The following is a 14,477-nucleotide window of genomic DNA, read 5'->3' as shown; positions in this document are numbered from 1 at the left end:
GGCAATATACCCCCCCTCCCCCAACTAATTTCTAACTTCAGGTAATAATTTTCAGTTCAAGGACAATCCGTTACGAAACGTTGTGACCCTTCCGGGAGAGCTTCCAGCAGTGGTCGCTAGAAGCGCTGATCATCCAGTGTCCCTGAAAGCTGGGTATGTTCTCATTCATAAAAAACGCCAGGCCTGCATGCGCGGAAAGCGCAGCAGAGTCACAGCGAAAGCTGGGCGAGCGGCATCTCTGGAGCCCGTTATAAACACTCTTGGGGCAAGTACACTAGCAACGTACCCACTACGCCCACAAATCATAATATTTGTGAAGTTGGGAAGCGCCCACCACGACATTATTCGTTATTCTGCGGAGAAGCGAGGTACCATCTGTAAGGCATTATGTGCACTTTGTTGATGCGACGGATGATGACGATGCAGAATTAAGGCAGAGCCCTTTGTAATGGGTTGGAAGCATTCAACAACCCCCTCGTTACGCAATTTGTATTGTGTGACCCCTGGGTACATAAATGGCGTTGTGTGACGCGTTGTTGTTTTAAATGCGAAGCATTTCTTAGCGAACTTCTGCGACTTTTTGCGTATCTATCTATCTATCTATCTATCTATCTATCTATCTATCTATCTATCTATCTATCTATCTATCTATCTATCTATCTATCTATCTATCTATCTATCTATCTATCTATCTATCTATCTATCTATCTATCTAGCCGCCTACCACTTTGTGCTCTCCTGGCCGTTTCGTTAATCGGATGTATACCAAAGTTGGTGTTGGTGTGGCATAACATGACCTTATTAGGAACATAAATGACAGGTCATAACATGAAAATCATGACATGCATGTCATGAACACTATGATTTACATTCCACGGCCTTGGGGCTCTTGCGGCCGTTCCGTTAATTTTATGCATACCAAAATTGGTATGGCGTGACAAGTGTTCATGACGCACATAATGACAGGTCTTAACTCGTAATCATGACACGCATGTCATGTGCAGCATGATTTACATGACATGGTCTCGGGGCGCTCGCGGCCGTTTAAATGAATGGATACATACGAAAACTGCTATGACGAGACATTTCTCTATGAAGAACAAAACTGACACGGGGTAACATGAAAATCATGACACGCATGTCATGTACGACATGGTTTACATGCCACGCTCATGGCGCACTCGCGGCCGTTTCGCTGGATTGATATACGCGAAAATTGGTATTGCGCGACGCGACTGTATGACGAACGTAAATGAGAGGTAGTAACATGAAAATCATGGCAATCAAGTCATGTACGACATGATATTCATGCCACGCTCATGGTGCATTCACGGGCGTTTCGCTAGCTTGATATACACCAAAACTGGTATTGCGCGATGTGACTGCATGAAGAACATAAGTGACAGGTGGTAACTTGAAACCCATGATATGCATTTTCATGTACGGTATGATTTGCATGACACTGGCATTGTGCGCTTCCAGTCGTTTTGTTAACTGGATATATACCAAAATTGGTATGGCATGACACCAGTGTGTGATGAACATAAATAACAGGTCAAGCATTGTATATACCGCAATATATGTATGTTTCATTGGCATGGTATATACCTGATTGTGTATCCATGCGTGTATGGCAAACACGCGATATATGTTGAAATAGATGCCATGACATGAATGATTTCATTTGGCTCAAAGACAAACAAGGCGATGGATGCAGCTCTTTGCTGGCTGCTTCGCATTACATCGATTCCCACAGTGCGTGGGATCTGCCGGATTTTTTTTCTCTTCTATCACACTACATTACATATGTAAATGTGGTTCCTTCTCGACATGAAACCTGTATAGGGTCTTTCTGCAAAGCAGGTTCAGGCACCTTCATGGCTCTGAGTTAGAATACTGGGCCTCCTACGCAGAGGGCCCAGGTTCGAACCTGGTTTCATCCCGGATATTTTTTCTTATTTAGATTTTTTCTTATTTCGTGCGATAGTGGTTACGTACACAGGCGGCGGCGGCGGGCAACTAGGGTGCCAAAAACGGCCCTTGTTGTGATTTCATAACAGCTTTCGCTGTAAAAGCCGTTAGTCCTCTAGGTGTGGCTCAATGCCGGATAGCCCGGAGCTGGAGTCGCTCTCTTTAGTTTATCATACACCCAGTTGTATAACGATGGGCTGAATGTAATCGCTTTCAGACTTGTCAAGTCTGGGCTTTGCTTCAAGGTCCATTACGTGCCTAATATTGTTCTTCCGGTCTTCCGCTGTAACATTGGTGATCTTGTCCCTTAAAGGGGTACTGACACAAAAAATTTTGCCTCGCGTTTTTTGGCTGCAATGTGTTGCTGGGGACCTGTTAGTCATAACATGGCACATCGTTTGCTGCAGCGCGCGACAGATAATTAATTACAGGCTCCTCATCCTCACATGGATTGGTGTACCAATTACAGCGATAGATAACATCCATAAAGATATTCCCAACTATCTGAGGGAGAATATAACAGTTATACCTGTTCCAAGGAATGCTCACCCCATTCATAATATGAGCAGAAGGCAAGCCAGAGCCAAAGCCCTGCTAGAAAAAGCTAAAAATCACGTTGAAGAATGCTCGTTTGTCGACGCGGCTTTCATTTCCAATAAACGAGTAGTACTTGTGAACGGCGAAGGTGAACTCGTCAACTCGTCCTCCACCTACACCACAGAATCAGAAATTACTGGGCAAGTAGCCATCGCACTGACATTTTTAGACCCAATAGATCGAGGATACATAGCGATTCTAGGGCACCCGTCCGAGCATTTGCCAAAGGAGTTATTTCCAGACAGGCTCTGGCAATTCTCAAGGGAAAAGTAATCCAACCACACACGATCATCTGGTTTCCTGCTCACATGGGAGAAATCAACGGTGCTCCCGCGAACCTCAACGGATCTGCCCACAATGCTGCTCGAGGACTTGCCAACCGTGCAGCCACAAGGCTAGAAGATGCTGAGGTTTCAGAGTGCAGGGATCACCGCCTCTCTTACAGCGAGCTGACCAAACGAGCTAACCAAGCTAACCAAACGAGCTAACCAACCGGCCGCGAAATTTTGTGTCAGTACCCCTTTAACATGTTTTCGACCGTGTACAGCTTGCGCTAAAGCTGGGGGGGGGGGGGGGGGGGAGACGCTCCTTGCAAGTGTCCCCACCTTCCAAAGAGCAGGAACGGAATACAAAGTGAAAACGGCTGCTTTCTGTTTGAAAATGCGCCGGGTGGTGCGAGGCAACCTCAGCGTCTGCACTGGACTCTAATGAAGTTGTACTTTCTCTCTCACGTGACTAAACTCACATCATGTAACTGCTAGTGACGTGACATTTTCCCTTCAGAACCACGTAACAAGTGCTTAGTGTGGGGAATCGAGCTAAACCTGGGAAGAATAGAATATCCAAGTCCAGCCATATCCTAGTACTACTAGCAAAAACTGTGCACCTCTAGCTAAAGCTTGGTATTACTAGCAAAAACCTAGAAGAAGCTAGGTCAAACACTAGCTCCGCTATTGGTTCCCGTCTTGCGCAACTAGTACAAAGTGCGCACATTTTCATTTATAGATGCTTAAAATGGCATCTTGCTGCGGTACGTTGAGGTCGGCTGCGAGTGCGTGCGAAAAGCGGCAGAATCACATGTTCGCTTTGTAACTGGCAGCACCAGTCCCTGGACTTCCCCAAAGCTTTGATCTACACACGTCATATCACACGGACCTATCCGATGCAGCGCAGTGCTTTATGATGTTAAAGTAAGAAGACATGCTGGTTTTTTTCTGTTCACGTAGAACGATGACAAGAGATGAATAAAAATCCCAGTTTCACCGCAAGGGCAATGCACTGAGTGGGATAGCAACAAATGAAGTAAGGCTGGCAGCTAACTCTTCTAGATCCAGTCTCGCGTAACTCTACAAAATGTTGCTATACCAGAAACTCCAGGTAGGAAAGGGCATTTCGCACAGTATCTTCGCGTCGAGAGCGCAGCATGTAGAAGCGTATACGAGCCGTCCGCTGATGCCTGTCGAGATAGCAATTTTGATTTTTTTGAAGTTAGGGCGAAATCATTGCACTGCTGTTGAAAAAGCAACGAATAATGTTTCCTATTCTTTCCTTGGCTTCATTATCTGTTGATTTCATTAGTAGTGTCTAACAAACAAAAGAACCCCTCGAACAATTCCCCTTCCTTCGTTAAGATTACGACAGACACTTGCGTTAGTCCTAAAGTAAAAAGCAACTGCAAAAATGTCTAACTTTGTCACTTCATTACTATGCCTCGCTTTTCTAAGCTTAGTTCGTTTCTTTTACGTTGTTGAATTGTAGGTACCTGATAAGATCGGAACGAAATCACGAGAACGGAGAAATAAGTTTCCACCACAATAAGAGTACAACAGATGAAAAGAGCTTTGTTCACCATATGCGTGTGCACAGGGTGGGCAGGGGGGACGGCCGCCCCCCCCTAGTCACCTAAGATGGGGGCGCAAAACCTGCCACATACATTGACCCCCCCTAGTCACCTAAGGGGGGGGGGGCGCAAAATCTGCCCCTCGTACATTGACTTAGTAGGGGGGGGGGGCGCTGCGATGAACATTCGCCCCCCTGCCGGGGAACACTGCGCACGCCTATGCCCGTGGCATCCAAGGGCCATACGGCGCACCTCCCGTTGGCCACGCTCCAGCCATTGCCTGGTTTTCCCAGTGAGGCACAGTATGGCACTGGCAAATGTGAGGCCTGGGACGTGAATAGCCTTCCATAAGTCTCGGATGAGGAGGAAACGGTTGCATCCCCATAGGCTTTTCGGGCGCAGCACGTTTGCTGCTCTCTGCGAAGTCTTGCGCAGATTTTCTTCATGCACCCCCAACAAGTCTCTGGAGGTGCTCAATACCATCCGGAAATACCGATATTCAGTGGCCCACTGTATCTGATCTCCTCCTGGCAGGTATATGTCGGCAGTAGGACGGGAGCCTGACAACTGTAACGCAGCAGACTTCGTTGCATTGAAGGCCGGGTCCAGGTGGTACAGATGGGTCGCAGCGAGGGTGACCAGTTGTTGCAGGTCCGTTGTGCTTTCGGCTAGCAGGACCAGGTCGTCAGCATAAACTAAACCTGGCAGCATCCAAGTCACGGAGATTGCATCGTACAAGTGGGTGAATGAGAAGCCGATACCGGATGCTAGGAGCACATGTTCCAGTCCAGAAACATAAATCATGTATAGCAGGGGTGAGAGAGGGCAACCCTGCTTAAGTCCCCGTGTTACCATTACTGGTCTGGACTGGGCTCCGTCAAAGCACGCTATAAATGAATTATTTTTGTACAGCCGTCGCATTAGGCCAACCCACACCTCTGACATTCCGACGTCCGCCATCCTCTGGAATAGGGATTCATGTGGGACACTGTCATATGCCTTAGCTACGTCAACAAAGCAACCATACAGGTTTCTGGACTCCTTGCGAGCCACTGCTATGGTTTGCATCAGCACGAAGAGATTGTATTACAGGCGTCGGTCAGCTCGGAACCCGTTCTGCAAGTCTGTGAGCACGTTGTTGTTTTCTGCCTAACCACTCATACAGGATTCCAGGCCTTCAATACCTGTGCCATGACACTGTATAGGACGCCTCTTACAGTCAAAGGCCTGTGGTCTCGTAGAAGCCCAGCATCTCCACCTTTGTTTCTCACCAGGCACACCCTTCTGCTCGCCAGGCTGTAGGGACTGTGTCACCCGCCACGATGCCAGATAATATGTCGGGAAGGTGATCTCGGGCAGCATCCCCCAAATGTTTTACAACACCGGTGGGTATGCCATCGAGTCCTTTGGCCGTGTGTGTATATATGTGTGCGATTGCACTGTCCACCGCTCTTCGTGTCACTTGCCATTTCATGATCTCATCTTTGGGGCAGTGGATTTCTGCTTCATTCTCCTCTCCGGACACGCACGCTGAGTGTGTGGGTTGGTACAGACGATGCATATGTTGTGTAAGTGGTTCCGAGAGATCACAGACAGCCAAATCCGTCTCCTCATTCCGAATCCGCGGCATGGCTGCCCTCCTGTCAAGCGATGACACATATATGTCCAAAACCGCCGGGAACCGTTTCGCCTGTCTTCAGTTAAGGCTTTCAGCTGCTTGCCATTGTGCTCCGCAATCTTGCGGTGCACTATTGCTTGCATAGCTCTTTTGCAGTACAGGTACCTCTGCCAGAGCTCTGCCCATTCATGTGAAAGGAGTGTCCTTACCGCGTTTCTGCGTAGGCGATTCGCCTCCCGTCGGGCACTATGTGCCACTTGGACCTCCTGTCCCACCATGGCTTCCGACGCACCCTTCCACGGGGGTTAACGCATACTTCATGTGCTTCCTTTATCTGCGTCAGAGCTTCTAGATACTGGTCATAGGAAGGCGACTCCAGATTCATGAGCCTGTCTTAAAACTCTTAAGCGATGTCATCATATATCCCTTCCGGTAGGTAGCGTGCGGCCAGCTCACGACAGTCTGTCCGTTTTTGGCGCCATGTGGAAGTCGAGAAGGTCAATTTAATTCGGTTATGATCACTTCCTACATTGAACTTCCCCTCATCGTCTATTGTGATTGATGTAACGTGGCGGGACAGCTTTGGTGACTAAGTACACTGTCGATGCATGAATGGATGTTCCTAGCACACAATGTGAATTCACCCTCGCAGTCAGAGCAAAGGTTGGTTATTTCCAAGTTTATTTCACGTGCTGTCAGGTCCACCAGGTCTCCGTTAAAATCCTGGAACCCATATAGTGCCTTCAGATGACCATTGAAGTCGCCCATGAGTAGAACTTCTCTGTCAGCTGCCCCTCGTTGTACATCCATTGACACACATTCCATAATTCGAGCATTTCCATCATGCTGTCCATTGGTCACTGCGAGGTAAACCACACCTACTATAACGGGAATCCCTAGGATGCTACCACGGAGCCACATGTGTTCAGTCCATGGGCAGGTCAATCTTTCCCACGTCGCTCCGGATCGCCACAGGATACCTATTCCCCCACCTTCGCGTGTATTCCCTTCGCGGTTGCAGCCTGACCATTACCAGTTTAGATAGACTGGGGGTTCCTCCAGCCCACGAAGGCGCGTCTTTGTTAGCGCATAAAGTTCCATTCTTTCACTGTCTAGCATCGCATATAGCACTTCCCACTTGCTCGGCTTTCTTGCGCCATATACATTGAGAAGACCCACGTTGGTTTCCCTTACACGTAGGCCACGGTGGCGGCGGCGACGGTGTGCATGTTTTACTCCTGACTGGAATTAATTACGAGGGGGCTTTCTTCGCTTCACCTGGTCCTGTTTTCGTGCCATCTGCAGCATCGCCTGTCCGAGGGCTGTCATAAGCGGTGCCAGGGGGTCCGATCCGGTCGTACTGTAGGTTCAGCTGGCTGGAGTCCTAAAAAACACAAAGCCTGTGTCCCAGGCGTGTGCCCAGCTCCTCAGCAGCGCCGACTTTGTAGAGCAAGCTGTGTGTAATATCGTACGTAGGTGCGAGGAAAGACAGTTCATGGCAGGAACAAGACTGAATGTTTATTCAAGAGGCTGCTTTTATACCCTGGCCAGAGGGCAGGAGCATGCGCCGTGACGAGGGGTGAAGGCACGTGTGGTCGGCATGCTTCTCGCATCTACATCTGAGGATCAACGATATATCACTTCCTCCCCCCTGAGCTAGAACCTATCCGGGGGCTTGCGGGCACGGGTGGAGCGTCTGAGTTGGATTGGTTCTGTTGGCCCTGAAACTGCCGGCTCGATGCCACCTCCAGACGCTGGCTCGCCCGGCAAGGACTGACCGGCTTGCAGGGCGTCGCTGCTAGTTGTCTGGTCGCCGGCGGAAGAGAGGGGCCCTTCCGGAGATGAGTGCTCCAGGGTCACGTGTGTCTCGAAGGGTTCTTCCTTAACCGGCGTCGATGAGGCGCGGGCTCGTACTTGATCCAGGTGCCTACGCTGCATCCCCCTTGGCGTGTTGACAGTTGTTTGCCTTCGACTGTTGTCACGGTTCCTGGAAGCCACCTTTGACCTGGCTGACCATATTGTCGACTCCAAACCTGCATTCCTGGTGCATACTCTTTTTTTTCTGGGCTTGGAACTCCGTTGACGGTAGCCTCCTTCGCCCCTTTTTCCTTTGCAAAGAAGTTGCTTAGGCGGGTCCGTGGCTGGAATCCCAGAAGTCTTTCTGCGGGCGATTGCTCTTCTTGGGTCGGCGTGGTCCTGTAACGTAACAAAATTTGGAAAGTCGACTTTGCAGCGTTCCCACCCGATTTTTTTTTCAGGCCCTCCTTGATGGTGCGTACTGCCCGTTCTGCCAACCCGTTGGATTGCGGGTAATATGGGGCAGTCGTTGCGTGGCGCACACCATTTTCCCGGAAGAACCGTGCTGTCTCTGCGCTGGTGAATTGCGGACCGTTGTCCGACACAACAGTTCTTGGTAGGCCAAAGCGTGCGAAAATGCCCCTGAGTACATCCACTGTCGTTGCCGCCGTGGCTGTCTTCATTGGCACTGCCTCTATCCACTTAGTCTCGGCGTCGACAAGAACGAAGATCATATGTCCTTCCACGGGACCAGCAAAATCCATGTGTAGGCGGTACCAACGTGCGTTGGTCTTCGGCCAGTTTACTGGAACCTGCACAGGGGGCATGGGCAAACACTGCACGCACTGGGGACACCGTTTCGCAAGCATCTCAATATCAGTGTCTAGCCCTGGGTACCAGAAAATCGAGCGCGCGAGGTTCTTCATTGCTGTGATGCCAGCATGCGTGTCATGCAGCTCTTTCAAAACAAAATTTCGAGCAGCTTTAGGAAGAACCACACGGTGACCCCAATACAGTATCCCCTTGCTCACGGTCAATTCCTGCCTCCGTGCAAAATATGGTTGATACTGTTGTTCGTCTGCCCCCAGGCGCTTGGGCCAGCCTTGCAGGATCCAAGTCTTTACTTGCTGAAGTGTGCAGTCTTTGCTGGTGTGATCAGACACATTCTGCGCAGGCAAAACAAAGTCATCCAGTGCCTGCGCATGCAGGACATAATCGGCAAGTTCTTTTTCGCTGCCATCATCGCGGACAGGCAACGGCAAGCGGCTCAGAGCGTCGGCATTCAGCTCCCCTCTTCTGTATTCCAAATCATATTGATATGCTGCTAAGAGCAGCGCCCAACGTTGAATTCGTGCCGCTGCCATCTGCGGGATGGGTTTGTCTGGACTCAACAAGCCAGTCAAAGGCTTGTGATCGGTCACCAGAGTGAACTTATTGCCGAACAAATAATCTCGGAATTTGACAACGCCAAAAACCAGCGCTAGTGCCTCCTTTTCTAATTGTGAATAGTTACGTTCTGCCGACGTAAGAGTTCTGGAGCGGAAAGCGATAGGATGATCCACCCCTTTAATGCGGTGAGACAAAACTGCGCCTATTCCTTCCGCCGACGCATCACACTCCAGCCGCAGGGGTTTCTGAGGATCATAATGCACAAGAAAGTTTGCGTTGCTCATGGCGCGCTTGGTTTCTTGGAATGCTGTCACCTGTGCGTTCCCCCAACACCAGGGTACCGCTTTTGACAACAGGTGGTGTAACGGAGCCAAAGTGGTTGACAAATTTGGTAGAAACTTCGAGTAATACGTCGCCAGTCCTAAGAATGATTTAAGCTGGCTTACCGAGGTCGGTGGCGGCGCCGCCAGCACGGCTTCCAAGTTGTCCTGCAGGGGGTGAAGGCCTCTTGCGTCGATTCGGTGCCCAAGAAATACCACTTCTTTTTCCCGGAAACGACACTTCTCTTTGTTCAGCGTGAGTCCATTCGCCCGCAGTCGTTCCAACACTTGGCGTAGTAGCGTGGTATTCTGCGATTTTTCCGCTACAATAATGTCGTCCAGGTAAACTTTCACCCCGGGTAACCCCTGTAGTACCGCTTCTATGCGCCGCTGAAACAGCGCAGGCGCCGAGGCGATACCAAAAGCCAAGCGGTTGTAGCAGAAGAGGCCCTTGTGCGTATTCAGCACCGCTATCTTTTTGGCATCATCATCCAGGGGAAGTTGGTTGTATGCGTTCCGTAAGTCGAGCGTGCTAAACACCTCGCCCCCCGCTAGCGTTGCAAAGATGTCTTCGATTTTCGGAAGCGGGTACTGTTCTGTTCTTGTCGCTGGATTGACCGTCAGCTTAAAGTCTCCACACAGCCGGATGTCTCCGTTTTTCTTTACCACTGGCACTACTGGCGTTGCCCATTCAGCCACGCTCACTGGGGACAGAACTCCCACTTCCACCAGTCGGTCGATTTCGGCGGATACTTGCGCTCTCATGGCGTACGGAACTGTCCGAGCCTTCAGAAATCGAGGTTGGGCGCCTTCCTTGAGGTATAGTTTCACCGGTGGTCCCTTACAGCATCCGAGGTCCTCAAAGCAGTCGGAAAATTCGTCAAGAAGTGCGGTGAGCTTACTGTCGACGTGCACAACATTCACTATAGACGACATGCCTCTCTCCAAAAGGAAGACGCCAGCTTTGCGAAATTCTTCTATTGTGTCTCTTCCACACAGCAGGGGCCCTTGATGGTCCACCACTATCAGAGAACTGCTCACCGTTACTGGACCAAGCTGTACCTTCATTTCCACCTTGCCCCAGACCGGTAACGGTCCCAGGAAACATGAAAGGCGTATGGGAGTTTTCTGCAAAGCCGGCCACCACTTGCAGTGTTTCTTGTACACGCTCTTGGGAATTACACTTGCTGGTGATCCCGTGTCGACAATCATTCGCAGCCGACGGCCTTCCCACATTAAGGTGTGCTCAATTGGCTGCACTAAGCGCTTATTGGCCGAACTGTGTGCGACTAGAGCATACAAAATCTCTTCTTCATGTTCGCATTCTGTTCCGTCGACGGCGAACGTTCCCGACGTCGGAGCGTGGGATCTTTTGCAGGCTCTAGCAAGATGTCCTCTGTTGCCACATTGATGGCAGATGGAACTGCGATGTCGACACGACGCCGTGGTATGCGGCCCTTTGCATCTGTCGCATGAGAGACTAGGACTTCGCGGTAGGTCGTTTCTCCTGCACTTCTTTCCTTGCTGCTGTTTCTGTACCATGTTGACGCCACCGCCTGCACTTAGTGCGTATGGAGCTTGCATCCCACGAGAGTCTTCGTTCGCTTTTTCAGAAGCTAAGACAAATTCTTCGGCTTCTTCACGAGTCAACTTCTTGCGGCCCAGCAAGCACCGGCGCGCTTCATCGTCCCGAATCCCGCAAACGATTCGGTCCCGCAACATACGGTCCAGTGTCGTTCCGAAATTACAATTTACGGCAAGTCTTCTCAACTCAGCAATGTAGTCCCGAACGCTTTCTTGCTCTTCTTGCCTTCGCGTGAAGAAGGTATAGCTTGAGGCTATTTCGTTTGTTTGAGGGTTGAAATGGTCTTCCAGGCATTTGACAACGTCATCATACGTCAAAGAGTTGATGGGGACCCCCGGGTGGCGCCCTTGCAAAATCCGGACGACACTGTCGCTCAATGACGAAACCAGTAGGGCACGGCGTTTAGTTGTGTCGGTAATCTCGTTGCCCTCAAAGTCGGCTTCCAAGCGTACACGATACGTACTCCAGCTACTCACAGCGTCGTCGAAGGCCGGGGGTCGAGATCCCATTACTCTGGTGTCAGAATCGAAGTGCGATCAACAATCCCATCTTCGTCGCCACTGTAATATCGTACGTAGGTGCGAGGAAAGACACTTCATGGCAGGAACAAGACTGAATGTTTATTCAAGAGACTGCTTTTATACCCTGGCCAGAAGGCCGGAGCATGCGCCGTGACGAGGGGTGAAGGCACGTGTGGTCGGCATGCTTCTCGCATCTACATCTGAGAATCAACGATATATCAAGCTGTGTACCTCAGCTGTCGGTGCTCGCGTGGTGCTTACAATCTCCACCTGTTGGCCCTGTTCGTCGCAGACTTTCCTGAGCTTCTCGTTCCACAGCTTGCATTTTCGCTGCATTACGTTGTTACAATGTTCCGGTTCAAGAACACCGTACACAATGAAGCGATGCTTATTGGCTCTCGCCTGCCACGTCTGCATCCTGGACTTGAACACCTGTATTGGAATATCTGGGGAGGCATCATTGTCCACGATATCGCTGCTTCCGCAATGTACGGCCACAACTGCCTCTGGTGAGCTCCAAATGTCCACCGCAGCATCCATTTCAGCCATCACCTTCTGGAGGGTGGCATCCTTTCATGTGCGGTACTGAACAAGTCTGTTCCATTTCACAGTGCGTAGAGTGGTGTGCCTCATTCTGAAGGCATTCCTGTCTCCGTATAGGAAAGTACACCGACTTTTGTTCGGCGCCTCTCTGAAGCGCTCGTGTTGTTTGAACTCCTCTTTGTTGGAGGATCCCATTTCTCTCGAGCTTTTGCCTAGCTCCTGACGCCTTTTGTTTCCCAAGGTGGGCCTCCACTCCAGGGCCTCCGAGGCACATTCGTCATCCAGTTGGCTGCGCTCTTCCCTTCTCGGTTCGTGTGTCCCTGAGCAGCTTCCCGGAGCTGCCTTGTCATGGCAGCTCCGGGAAGCTTTGTCAGGCTCTTTGTCATGTGCGCGAGGTTTCCTGTCTTCCTTCTGGGGCAAACGTGACATCCCGTTGTCTGTTGCAGCATGATGCGACTCTTCTAGCTTTTCGGTCTGGGACCCCTCCGTCGCGCTCTTCTGGTCATCAAGCTGTGTCTGCAGCTGAGAAACCCGCGCCTGGGGTTCCTTGCGCATGCGGGTCTCCCGACCCAGCTGAGAAAGAGCGTCGTTCACCCTTGTCTCTGTATTCTCTAGCTGCAAGACACACTCCTCTTTATGCTGCCGCAGCAACTGCGCGGACTCCTCTAGCAGGACGTTCAGCCGGACGCAGTGCTTGCAGTCATAATGCGCTGTCGCGCTTGCCTCCGCTACAGATTCAAAAGGCGTGACCTCGATGTCGATCCACACATCGCAGCTTGTACACGCCACCCAGCTGTCTCTCTTGTTACTGGCTTCAGCGGACTGGCTTCGTTTGGCTCGCGTTCTGCCCATGCTGCGGTTCTTGGTCACCTTTAGTGCTAAAATATCCCGCTTCCGCGCACCTCGAAGGCACGCTGCTAGCGCCATCTTTTATCTGCCCCGTGAAGTAGCTTGTACCGATGGGTCAGTTTGTTAGGCCTACCCCCTCGCCGGCACGGTAAGCTGCACACTTACCAACGGGGACAGCAGACAGAGCCTCACAAGACGCACCTCACACACAGCCCAACACACACCACAGCACTTCACGTGAATCGTGGGTGAAATCACACACACACATTATTGAAGACGTGACAAAATCGCACACAACGCACATGCTCACACAGCCATCTCGCCTCTCATCTGGGAGCTTGTGATACAAAACACAAGATCGTGTGACGCCGCTCTGCGTACGCTTCTCGCAAGCTGCTCAACACCACCCAATGCTCGTGTTGTTACGAGCATTTTATTTATTAGTTTATTTTTGGTCAACCGTTGATGGGACAATTAGAAAACCCTATGATTTCGGCCAATGGCGTGTTTGGATTTTGGCAACTCGTATAATAGTAGAACTCTGTGGCTGAAGCCCATAGACCCTAGCACCAGATTTCCCTCTAGTGTATCATCAGGTCCGCCGCGGTGGCGTGGCGGTTACTGTGCTCGGGTGCTGAACCGGAGGTCGCGGTTTCCATCCCGGGCTCCCGGCCGCGCCTGTCGCATTTCGATGGAGGCGAAATGGTAGAGGCCCGTGTACTGTGCGATGTCATTGCGCGTTTAAAGAGCACCAGATAGTCAAAATCTCCGAAGTCCTCCACTACGGCGTCCCTCAATCATGTCGTGGTTTTGAGACGTAAAGCCCCAGATATTATTATTACTGCATCATTAGGAAACTGTGATTCGCTCCACACTGTTACCCAGCCATTTAAGACCGCTTGCTCGTCAACTGTGGTCGATCAAAATAAGAACAAAGGTTACTGCACATTTTCTTTCGAATATTGGCCTCGAGGAGTTACGGAGTCGCCCTCTATCGGACGCGCCTCGATTGCGTGCTAGGCAGGATGCCGCCGGCGCGCGCCCCATAGATTTTGCTGTCGGCGCTCTACAAAATCACCTCGCGGAAGCCCTCCGGGACATTTCTGCAGGTACTTTCGAAAAGAAATATGTTCTTTCCTGTCAAAGGAATAATTTTCGACGAACAGAAAGCACAAGATAGTCTACAGTCGTTGTCTCTCTGCAGAAAACTGAGCCCCCGCTGCACGCGGTCACCGCGTTGGAGACCCCTGAACCGGCTTCTTGCGTGAAAGGTAGTCACTCGCTGAGTGCAAACTGTGTGAAATATCTCGTTAATGCAGACTGCCTGTATAACCAAACGGAGCATAACAGAAAGAAGCCCCAAGCCAGCGATCGCACGGGTTCGCGACGACTGACGGTGCCTCTGCATGTATGAGCGTCTGCATGTATGTTCGTACTGATGGTTTCG

At 50.7% G+C, this 14,477-nt stretch overlaps 1 pseudogene; it reads right to left on the bottom strand.

Annotated features, from left to right (window-relative positions):
- Positions 1 to 7,682: 7,682 nt before the first annotated feature.
- Positions 7,683 to 10,688, bottom strand: LOC119391601 (uncharacterized protein K02A2.6-like; annotated as a pseudogene).
- Between the last annotated feature and the right edge of the window lie 3,789 nt (positions 10,689 to 14,477).

Source organism: Rhipicephalus sanguineus, chromosome 4 (assembly GCF_013339695.2).
Source record: "Rhipicephalus sanguineus isolate Rsan-2018 chromosome 4, BIME_Rsan_1.4, whole genome shotgun sequence".
Lineage (NCBI taxonomy): Eukaryota > Metazoa > Arthropoda > Arachnida > Ixodida > Ixodidae > Rhipicephalus > Rhipicephalus sanguineus.
Note: the sequence above shows the minus strand (reverse complement) of the source record. Positions and strands in the feature narration are given on the sequence as shown.